At 41.5% G+C, this 12,197-nt stretch overlaps 1 protein-coding gene across 14 annotated transcripts in view; it reads right to left on the bottom strand.

Moving 5' to 3' along the window:
• Positions 1-12,197, bottom strand: part of Rbms3 (RNA binding motif single stranded interacting protein 3) — a 1,318,100-nt gene that overhangs the window by 204,908 nt on the left and 1,100,995 nt on the right. The gene's annotated exons all lie outside the window — the stretch shown is intronic.

Below are 12,197 nucleotides of genomic sequence, written 5' to 3' on the forward strand. Positions count from 1 at the left end.
TATATATATTCATGTATATATCCATACAGTCCCGTATATGACAGGAAGTAGAAGCTAGATTATCTGGGTAAAGAAAGTGGACTAGTAGAAGGGGAAAGGATAAGGGAGGTACACAGATGGGTTGGTCACTCTTCTTGAGATACACACACAGAAAAACATCTTTATGAAACCCATCAGTGTGAACAATGAACATACAGAAATTCTTATAAAGAAAAAAGATAAGACAAGTTGAGAAAATTTAATCTTTTCCAGCTTTGCTTTTATTTATTTATTTATTTTTGACCGTGCTAGAAAAAAATTCTGGCTGCTGACAGAAGTGGACCGTATCCACGAGCCTTGAATTGCAGCTTCAGGATGGGCTGAAGGTAGACATCCATCAGTGACATTAACTTCTGTAGTAATGCTGAAAATAATCATAAACACTACAGCAAATACTAACTGGGACCTTGTGATGTGGCCCTCTGTAAAGGGCTCTGCATACTTAGAAACTTAACAACTCTGTGAGTTAGGTGCCATTACTGTCCCTGCTACATAGTGAATGAAACTGTCACCAACAGGCTAATCCATTTGCTTATGGTAGAGAAGAGGGATATTTCTGGTCAAACAAAAATATACTTATTAAATAATGGGATTTAAGTCAATGCTATAAGTTAATCAGTATCTTTAATTTTGTAAGGTAGAATCTTGCCCTTCCTTAAGATTTAGTTTGACTTCTGTGTGTATTTGTGTGCCGGCGTATAGGTTCGAGCAGATCAATGCAGTGACAGTGAGGCCTGCAGAGATGTCAGAGCTTCAGTTCCAGCTGTTGGGAGCCTCCTAACATGGTGCTGAGAAACAAATGCGGGTTCTCTTAGCTGCTCAGCAATCTCTCAGGCCCAAGAATTGGGTCGGGTACCTTAGGGAAAATCAATTGATGGAATGATTAAGTGCACACTAAATCACCATCATAACTAGGTTTCCTACGCCATTCCTCAAATATTCCTCTGCGGGAGACACACACAGGCGCATATTTGTCTCTAGCTTATGATGGAAGTCTCTGAGAACTCCACAAACCCCACCCTTCATAGGAGAGGATGGGGTTCTAAGTTCTATGACAGACAGCTGAGGATAGAGGAGCCCTGGCCATTTGCTGATGGCTTCATCTGCACTAACCCAAGGCATGGGCATCTCTAATCTAAACCATAAGAAGTCAAATCTTCATACAGAAACACACACTCATAGACACACACATCCCCTAGATGCAAGCACACACATACACACACCACACATTCAAGCACACATGCACCCCCCTGCCACATACACACACACACACACACACACACACACACACACGGAAGCTACTTGAATAATACCAGCTCAGGACACAATTATTTGTTCTCTTTATATTTGCTGTTGTTGTTTTTTTACGACATCCTGAAGCTCTGAAAATGATAGATAAGAGGCTTTTAGGTATTTTTTCAATATCTTTTCTTGTTCCTTTTCATTTTGTTGCACGGAACCTCTGTTACAATGGTGATACATAAAACACCGAATTGAGTACAAAGCTTTAAGATGGGATCAATTTGGGAAATGGGAATGCATTTTTCCTGGCAGCATTTACATAAAGCCTTTCTTAGGAAGAAAGAAATCAATCCTGTTCACCTCTGTACCCCATTTGTGAGCAAGAGGCTCTTTAAAAACAGGGCTTCTTAAGGTAGAGTCTTGCACAATGTCACAAACAGACTAGCGTACCTTTTAACGGGGCTGGGGGGTGGGGAAGTACATTCAGATCTTGCCTTGTCTCATCCAAGTATAATACTGAAGACAGGGAGGAGACAGAGAAGCAAATAAAGCTAGGTCTCTGCAGCATAGTGTCAGGGGACATCTGGGAAAAGAATTAAGAGCTTTGAAAAGTAAATGGAAATTGCATTTGTATTTCAAAGATCATGCTAACTGTGAAATTTTACTTGATATCAAAGTATAAATATTTTACTATTGGGAGTAGGAATCTCCTAATTTTAAACTTCAGAAATTCCCCTAGCTGACTCAAAATGCAGGAAAAGTGGTATAGATACAAAATGCAGTCTTTTTGAAAATTAGCTGATTCTCCAGAGTTCTTAATCTGTTCCTGTAAAACATTTGGTAATCCACGATGCCAGGGAAATGAAAGGTGGGCGGATACGGCAGGCAGGAGTGAGGCAGAGAGTCTTGGATCATTGTAAAGGGGTCCCAAGAGCACACTTCTGAGAGCTATGCGAGTCACAGGAAACCATCAAGGCTGCGGTTTCTAATGATTATAGCATGAGCCAGGGTTACTCATGAATGAATCATGCTCCTTGAAAATTCATAGATTTAAACTGCAAAATGTCCAGGAGTACCTACAACATACACTAAATTAAACAGGGAATCTTCACTGTCCAGCACCCTTCAGACATATTCCACTTAATTAAGGATTGCAGTGAAAAACGTTCTCATGTTGTGTGTGCTGTATGCACGGGAACACACGTGCATTCATATGTACATGTGTGCATGCAGATGCAAGGGTTTGTGAAAGCCATATATTCCTTAGGAGTTGTCCACCTTGTATTTTGAGATAGGGTCTCTCATTGACCCAGAACTCACCATATAATCTAGACTGGGTGGCCATGCATCCAGGAATCCACCTGTTTCTGCCTCTCCAGTGAAAAAATTACAAGCAGAGACCCTCACATCTGGCTTTTAATATGAGTGCTGGCGATCAAACTCAGCTCCTCAGTCTGGTAAAGCAGGCACTTCGACTGAGCAATCTCCCCAGACCTATGGTTTCATTCTTCAAGCCTGAGGTACTTTAAAGTCATGTCTAGCATTCCTTTAATCCCAGCACTCAGGGTGAGGGTTGGTCTTTGTGAGGTCCCGACCAGCAAAGACTATGCAGTGATTTCTAGGACAGCAAGGGCTTTATAGAGAGACTCTGTCTCAAAGCAGAAAACAAACCATGAGAATTTTTACTGCATATTTGATAGCATTTTAATATGATAATCATGTTTTAAACTTGATATATTGCTTTCTTTCTTCATTTGGTTTCAGAATGGAATCTCTACAGAATATTTGAAACACTGAAGGCAGGTTACCTGTCACCCCCATGCTATCCAATTTCCCCCCTCTTTTATCTCTGTAGAGTGTGTTCACTTATCTTCAGTCCTCCCCCACGCCCCGTGTATGTGTGCACGTGTATGCGTGTGCATGTGCGTGCATGTATGTGTATATGCACACACACTCATGTGCAGAGGCCAGAGGTCAACGTTAGGGTATTCCTCAACCACTCCCCATCTTAGTTTAGAGACAGGCTCCTTCACTGAACCTAGAGCTCACTGATTGAGATAGATGGGCTGTCCAGAAGCAACAAGAGATGCACTTGTCTCTATGTTCACAGAGAGGGGTGCTTTGGGTGCTAGCACACTCAGCTTTTTATGTGGGTCCTGGGGGAATCAAACATGGATTCTCATGCTTCTGTAGGAAGTACACTATCATCTGATCATTATACACGGTACCCTAGTCCTCTTTTTATTCCCATTTTCTGGTCTCTTTATTGTTCGTTTACCTGCGTGTGTTCATCATTCACACTGAAATACAATTTAAGTCACATTCACTAAAAGTAATACAATGAATGACTGAAGAAAATAAAATAAAATATAAATATCTATAAATACTATATCACACTGCCATGGGACAGATGAGTCTGAAAAAGATCATATTAGACTTTCTACTATGTTATTAATATTTTATTTTAGGGGTGTAGAGAAATGTCGCAGCCATGAAGAGCACCGACTGCTTTTGCGGAGGACCTGGATCCAATTCTCAGCACCCACAAAATGGTTTACACATGGGAATTACCAACTGTAACTCCAGTTCCAGGGGATTCAATGAACTTATGTGGTCTCAGCAAACACCATATACATGTAGCACATAGATACAGGTGTAAGTAAAACACCCATACACATAAAACATTTGAGAAAAAAATTTAAAATTTAATGTCTGTAAAGGATATATTAAAAAGATTTTATTTTATTTTTATCTTAATCTAAAATTGCAGTAATTGTTTTCATGTCCATAGATACCACTTTCTTTTATAACTGAGATTCACAATTCCTGGATAACCACAGAAGGGACTCTATCTATGCCTCTTGAATCAGGTAGCAGTGGTAATCAATTTTCTAAATGGAACTTTTCAACACCAAGAGCAGCATTGATAGCAAGGCCTTTTCTTTCTGGCACCTCAGGAATTGGAAGAAATTTAGAAAACATGATCGAGTCCCACTTGGTTTCCATGGCTCCTGTCATCCATTCGAGAACAAGAGTCCAGACAGATGGCTACCAGATGGGGAAAATACGGGTCTGTCATTCTAGCTGAGGCTTTTTTAATATTGCACCCTCTTTCCTGGAACTCACTCTTAACTTTTATATTCTACTCAGAACAGTGAGGGAACAGCACTCCAAAGCTTAGTTTCTAAGGAAATACTGTTTCTGGAGAGGAAATTTCCAAAAACAAATTGGTTTTCTTTAAAACAAAAGAATAGCTCATTAAAATCAGTCTAACCAAAAAAAGAAAAAAAAAAGAAAAAGCACACAGTTTTCAGAAAGCAACAGCCAATTGTTGAAATAGGAGCGGCGGCCTACTTTCCCCGGCATCCGGCCACCCGCACGGCTAGCTTTACCCGAAATAATTACACAGAAACTGCATTCTTTTAAACATCGCTTGGCCCATTTCTATCTAGCTTCTTCTAGGCTAGCTCTCGCACCTGGACTAGCACATTTCTAATAATCTATGTAGCCCAAGAGCTGGCTTACCAGGAATGATCTTAACCTACGTCTGCCTGGAGTAGGAGAATCATGGCGACTCTCTGACTCAGCTTCTTTCTCCCAGCATTCTTTTCTGTTTACTCCACCCACCTAAGGGTGGGCCTATCAAATGGGCCTAGGCAGTTTCTTTATTGCTTAACCAATGAAATCAACAGATTGATATATGACACTCCCACATCAGCCAATGAGTCCTGAGGAGAAAAGCCTGGAGGAAACTAAAGAAAGGAAATACTTAACTAAATATGGGAATTGTACCAAATCTAGTTTAGTGAGTGAGTGTGTGTGTGTGTGTGCGTGCGCGCGTGTGTGTGTACATACACTTGCTTCTCTGTGTGTTCACATGAGAATGGAGGGGTGAGCATACATTTGTGAGCATGTGTTTGGAAGCCAGATGGGTGTTTTCCTCAAACGTCCCCGGCTTTATCTTTTGAGACAAGGGTCTCTCACTAAAACTGGGGCTCTTCGACTTGTCTAGATTGTCTGACCGATGAACTCCCAAAATCCATCTACCTTTCTCTGCCTCACCCATCCTCGCCCTGAACTAGGATTACAGATACACATTGCCATGAATGGCCTCTATGTTAGTGCTGGGGACCTGAACTCAGGACCTCATGCCTGTGAGACAAGCATTACCCACTGAGCCATCTCCCCAGTGCCGCATAGAGAATATTAACTCATCCTATTTACTAAGGGAAGAAAGTTGGCCATCCAATCATAGGCATACAAAGGAGGGTGCTATTTTTCCTGTAAATCTCATTCTTGCTATTTTATCCCACTTTTCTACCCAAGGAAAGACTAGAGAGCCTTCCAAATTAACGGTGAGTACTGCATAGCTGGTAGCATTCACCAGGAACATTCTACAAGGTCTGTGGATCTGAACAGTCATCTTAGCATCAATACACAAAGGTCTGTGGTTTGCTGTATTTTGCCAATAAGGAAATTGGAGCACAGAGGATTTAAGAAGGTTGTCTAAGGTCACACATTTAATGAGCACCAGCATTAGACACCGGACTCAGTTCATTTACTTTGTCTGAGCTCAGGCAACTTACATCTTCCCTACAAATCTTGGTCTCCTAGTCTCCCAAAGAGAACAGCGTCTAGCTATCCAGCGGTGTTTGTAGACTCAAACTAAGACAGAAAAAGTGGCAAGGATGCTAGTCTGCACACAGAGACTTCCCCTCACTCTCTCGACAGAATACAGAACAAACCGAGGTAAAGGGAGAGAAGGGGAAAGAGAGGCTCTATAGACACACAAAAGACAGAAAGCTATGCAGATGACGGCAAATCCTTAAGCACTGAAATTAAAAGAGAGAACTCAAAGATGATGGTTCCCCATGAAGAGCAAGGACAGACAGAAGTGGGAGGTTGCTCTATCATTCCCGGCTCCTTAGTCCCAAAATAATCATACAAAAATTATATTATTTGCAATACTGTTTGACCCATGACTTAAATGTGTTTCTTGCTAACTCTTATGTCATAAATTAATCCATTTCTATTAATCTTTGTATCACTACATTTCTGTGGCCTACTAGCAAAGTACTGGTGAGCTCTGGAGGAAGTATCTGTCTCCTGTAGATGGCAACATGGCTTCCTCCTGACTCTGCCTGCTCTCTCTTTCGGCCTGGCTTTACCTTGTTAAGCCATTGGCTGAAAGCAGCTTTTTTATTAACCAATGGTAATGAAGTATACTCACAGCATACAACATCTCTCACATCAAGTAATTGTCCTGAATCCAAGACCAGTTTATTTTACTTCAGAATCTGACTGAGGCAGCAAGAGATTAACTCTATAAATAAAACTGGTCAATGAAAATTTTCTGAGAGAAGCTAACAAAGGTTCACGGGAGAAGATCCATGTGCTGTGGGCCAAAGACTTTGTGAACCCACCACGGGAAAACCAGATAAATATTTATCAAAACAACAGCGCCTATCAAATACAAGGTCATCTTGTATATGGCATAGGGCATTCAGCCCCATGTAAAAGGACAACTCTGCAGGAAAGGCTAGGAAAACAGCAATCTTTGAGAGGAGTAGCTGCATATTCAAATGCACTGGAAAAAGCACATCTAATTACTAGTTGTAGAATTAATGGGAGCAACCAACAGCATGCTTGGTTTTCCAACACATTTATTTTATATTCCTCTTGCTTCTTCTAATTTCCATAGGCCATTACTTTGTGTTTTAACTTTGTATCTGGAGAAGGGAGCACCACGGCCTGGGAGCACAGAGAAGAAAGATTTGACCTTTATGGAGATGAAAAGGGTTCTCTCACTTTTGAAAGGAAAGGGTTTTTCACTACCACCCACCCCAAAGAAAGCTTTCAGGATACAAATATTTTTAAATCTGCAAAGAAGAACATACTGGACAAAATGGTTCCATGTGGAGTCATCATAGTTGATGGCCTCCGTGTTCACTTTGCACACATCTGCTAATTGAATGCAGTATTTGGAGAGAATTAAGGAAGTGTTAGGAACCTCACTAATGTATTCAACTATTTTCAATTCAGTTCAGTGTCTATATTAAGCATCCTGTGTGTAAACACTGGGTATCAGAGGCCATGCTGGGATGCCAAAAGGCATGATTCTGCCATCCAGTGGGTCATGTTAACTACACAGAAATTACTCACCAAGTTGTCTTTATCACAGATGAACACTCTGGATAGGAGAAAGCAATTCAATGTGTGTGTTAGCATCTTTTCTTGTTGCTGTGATAAGATACTCCAACAGGAGCAACCCAAGGGAGGAAAGGTTTGTTTCAGTTCATATGGCCCATCGCGTTGGGGAAACAAAGGCAGCAGGAGCTTGAAGCAGCTGCTCACACCACATCCACAGCCAGGAAGCAGCTGGTGCTCAGCTCCCTTCTCTACTTACATAGCCCAGGATCCCAGCTAGGGGAATGGTGTCACCCACAGTGGGCAGGACTTCCCACTTCAGTTAACCTAATTGATAGAGCATGCCCAGTGACTCATCTTTCAGGTGATTCTAGATTCTGCCTGTTTGGGAACTAACAATAACCATATACGTGACATGGTGAGAGAGTTAAGGAACAGAGAATTGGAAATCAGACAAATTTGCACAAGCTGCATAGTATTTATAGGTGAGAAGAATTTCTATGTTAATGAGAGTTGGGTTTGTGCTCCTGAGCCCTGAGACCAAGGTCAAAGTGACTGATTACAAGAATCTCGGTTCTTAAAAGGATTAGTAGCTTCTTTATCTGCAATTGCGACAGTCTACGCTTTCGTGAATATCGTGGCACAGTGGTGGTTTGAAAGAGAGCGCCATACACTCATGTGTTTAAACATTTTGTTACCAGGGGTGGTAGTGTACTGTCTGCGGAGGTTCTGGAACCTTCCAGAGGTGGAGCCTTGTTAGAAGAGGTGCACCACTGAGGGTGGGCTCTGGTCCTTTCTGTCCCTCCCCTCCCCTCTCCCTCATCTCTCCCATCAACGTACCTCCTCCCTCTGCTCCCTCCCTTCCTATCACAATTTCTCCCTCTCTTTTCCTCTTCTCTTTTTCCCTTCCTCCCCACTCTCCCCACTTTCTCCTCTCACTCTTTTTGCTGTGTGTATATATGAAAATGTAAACTTTTGAACTCCTTCTTGAAGAAGATATGTCAACTATGTATATGACTCAAAATGAAAACTAGCCCTTATTTTGCTATCAGTGGCATTTTTTTTTCTCATATCCTTGTCTGACCTGAATTCACTATGTAGACCAGGTTGGCCTCAAAATCATAGATATCTGTTGTCTCTGCCTCCTGGATGCTGGGACTAAAGGTATGGAACCATCGAAGTCAGTCATGAAATCCTTTTATTTTTTTTAAAGATTCATTTATTTTGAGGTCTCGATTTTTTAAAATTATTTTTAAATGTGTATGAGTGTTTTGCCTGCATGTATGCCAGTGCACAATGTACCTGCAGTGACCTGGGAGGTCAGAAGAGGGTGTCAGGTCTCTTGGGACTGGAGTTACAGATGTTTTGTGAGCTGTTTGCGATATTAGTGCTGGGAGATGAACCCCGGTCCCCTAGAGCAACAAGAGCTGAGGCGTCTCTCCAGTCCCGCAAAGCCATCTCTTACACAGCCTGGCTATCAGGTAATGTCCACCAATGGCTGCAGGTCATAGGCTTCTACTGCTAAATTATACTCATAGTTTAAAAGGCAGATATCGCTGGCAATATTCTCACAATGCTAAGAGATCTACAATGTTGCCAATAATAGTAAATTCCATAGAACTCTGCCAAGCTATACAGTCTCTGTTAAACATATTGATGCATTTGTAAAAAATATACTGCTGGACTCTGAGAGAACTGAGAGGCTCCATCAGGAGCTTGGTGAGGAGCTAAGTGACAGTATCAAATCAAAAGCCAAGCCTTGAGCTGGAGAAATGACCCAGTCAGTGGTCAATAGTTTATCCTGCTCTTGCAGAGGACCTGGATTAGGTTCCTAGCATCCACACCAAGTGACCCTCAATCACTTTTCATGGGATATAACTAATTCTTATGCTCTCTCTGGGAACCTACTTTCACACGTGCCCATGCCTACTGTCACCTCCACACAATCATAATTAAAAATAAATCTTTAAGGAGGTGAAGCACCCATTCTTCCACAGGCCAAGTGGCACGCTCCATAGTGCTGTCTTATTAATCTAGTCCACAAAAGGCAAAGAGGACAGTCATGAGATCCTCACAGGAAGCATGTCAGAAGCAGGGAGGATGCTGTTCTTTGAATCAAGAACGTTAGGTATAGCCAAGTTGTAAAATGCTTGTGTTGCAATGAAAAAAATGAATGAGCTGTCTGATGGGATCTACTACATTACTATATCTGCTTATAAAAAATTAAATGAGGAAATTGATATTGAATTACCTATGGCATCATTTTTTCCATTTAAAATAATAATTAGGTGCTATGAATGACCAGGTCACCAATTTCCTTACAGATAATACAAACTAGTTTAAAACTCCATAACTTAAAAGAATTCACGACCATCTGATTCTGAAAAAGAAGATTCAGCATTTCCACCAGGAAATAAAACAATCATGTAAGCACAAATAGCATATTGCCTCAGCCACCTGCCTCATTGCTCTGGCAAACACCCGACTAAAGGAACCTGAGGAAGGGAGAGTTCACGTGGCTCACAGTCGGCTGAGTGACAGCTGGGGTATGAGGCCGTGGGGCACATGCACCCTCAGTCAGGAAGCAGAGAGAGACAGATATTGAGTTCAGCTCGCCTTCTCCTTTGGATTCAGTCTGGGCTCCCAGCTGATATAAGATCATTTAGAGTGAGTCATCCCAGGTCAATTAACCTGATCCAGAAAATCTCTCACCAAGTCAAGATTCCTTCGAGCCTTATTTCCATGGTGACTGTAATCCCATCAAGTGGGCAAGGTTTGCCATCACACACTCGGATTGAAATCCTTGTTGCTATGGTGTTACCTATCATCTAGTAACTTAGTAACTAGGAAGTTCCTCCTGAGAGCCTTCCACATGGGGAATTCCACTCCATGGTGGAGTCCACTTGGGGCGCTCAGAAGTCAGAGTCTGCCAAAAGCCATACTCTAGGCTATCTGACAGTCAAGCCCCCTGTGCCACATCTGTGGTTAACTTCTGGCTCTCATATTGATCTCAGACCCAATTCCACATCTGGCAGGCTCACAGGCCACTCAAAATTTATATCAGCTCCCTCTCCACAACTCCTGCCTGTTGTTTCTATACCCCTTCACGAAACACTCACACATTTTGTCAAGCACTGTGCTATTTACTAGTAAAAATGATAACTATTTAAAAAATCACTGCAGTCTCTGTATTCGATAAAATAAGACACTGCAGACTGTCACACACACACACTTTTTCATGCAAAACAGTACTAGGACATGTTGGAATGAATTTTCATCCTTAGTTCTTCCTATTAAAATAACTTTCTAGAACGTAGCTAGTCTATCAAAAGGATATCCAAACTCAGCTTTATCTTGGCTGGCTCTTAGGAAAGTAAGATTTAAATTTTATTATACCAAGAGTCACCAAGGTTGGATAGGTTTTCTCTCTTTGTCTTAGGACAATGACTTTTAAAGAGTTATTGAATTCTCCTCTACAGGCTATATTTATATAATATTTATTGAGATTTCTCACTTAAAAACATGTATTTCATATTTCTACTTAATTTACTTTCAACTAGCAATGACAGATGAGTTGAAAGTCAATACAAACACTTTTATTTTTTAAAGTTATTTACAACATTAAATACTGTAAATGCAGCCTTGTATTAATCTTTGGAATGTGTCATAGTGACTCTCACCTATAAAGCTGGCATTTGGAGGGGGGCAGAGACAGAAGGCGGCAAATCTGAGGCCTGCCTGGGCTACAGAGCAAAAGCCTTTTTAAATAATAAAGATATGACTATCAGCAACAAATCTGTATAATGTCTGGAGTAGCTGGTGGAGGACAGCTGGTTTCTCATATGGCCATTGGCTGGCTTCTCCTATGGGTCACCACTTTCCACAGGGGAGAAAAATCAGAGGGCAAAAGCAACAATGAATTATTATGTATTATTATCATTATGAAAATACTTGCAAATTGTCGGAAAGGATCTTATGGATCCCTGGAGGGTCTCTGCTACAGTCTTTTGTTCCCAGTTACCAGTCATCTTAGGAAGCTCTTAGTTACTGATACCCTTGGGAAGACGGACCCTCAACTAAAGACCAGTCTCCATGAGATTTGTTTGCTGCATGCATGTCTGTGGGGCAAGTGTGGAGGCCATAGGACCACTCAGTGGAGTTGGGTCTTACGTGGGGCCTGATGATTAAGCCAAGCTCACCAGGCTTGTTTGCCAAGCGAGATCCTTTGCCTGCTGAGTCATTCTGCCAGCCTCAAAGAAGCTTGGGAATCACTCGAATCTTAAGAATTCTTGTTATCATAGCATATTTGTTTATGTTTACTGTTCCAGCCATTATGAGAACTTTAATTTGTTCCCTATGGAGGGAACACAACCTTGAAGCCTGAGGACACAGCCTTTCATGGGAAAGCAAGCAGGGATGGAGCGCCCTTTAAACTTTCCACATGACGTCTGCTATAATAAGTTTCAGTTTTCTTTCTCAGCCACTTTACTTTTTCAATATTGGGAATTACCAAGGTGATATTAAAGTTGAAACCTAAGAGAAGCATATTTGAATGAATTAATTGCGATACTTTTCCTGGCATATTTTAGGTTTGCAGATAGTTTTGAGCTCATATGTTATTTTAGTAGGTAAAAACTAATATGTTCTTGTGATACAAAAGAAGACAGGATGAGCAATGATGGCGTTAAAGGTTTAAGTGGGAATACAGACTGCGGAGGGTATGGGGTGGGGGGAGAATAGGGACTGGGGAGGGTATGGGGTGGTGGGAA

This window comes from Microtus ochrogaster, chromosome 5, assembly GCF_000317375.1.
Source record: "Microtus ochrogaster isolate Prairie Vole_2 chromosome 5, MicOch1.0, whole genome shotgun sequence".
NCBI lineage: Eukaryota > Metazoa > Chordata > Mammalia > Rodentia > Cricetidae > Microtus > Microtus ochrogaster.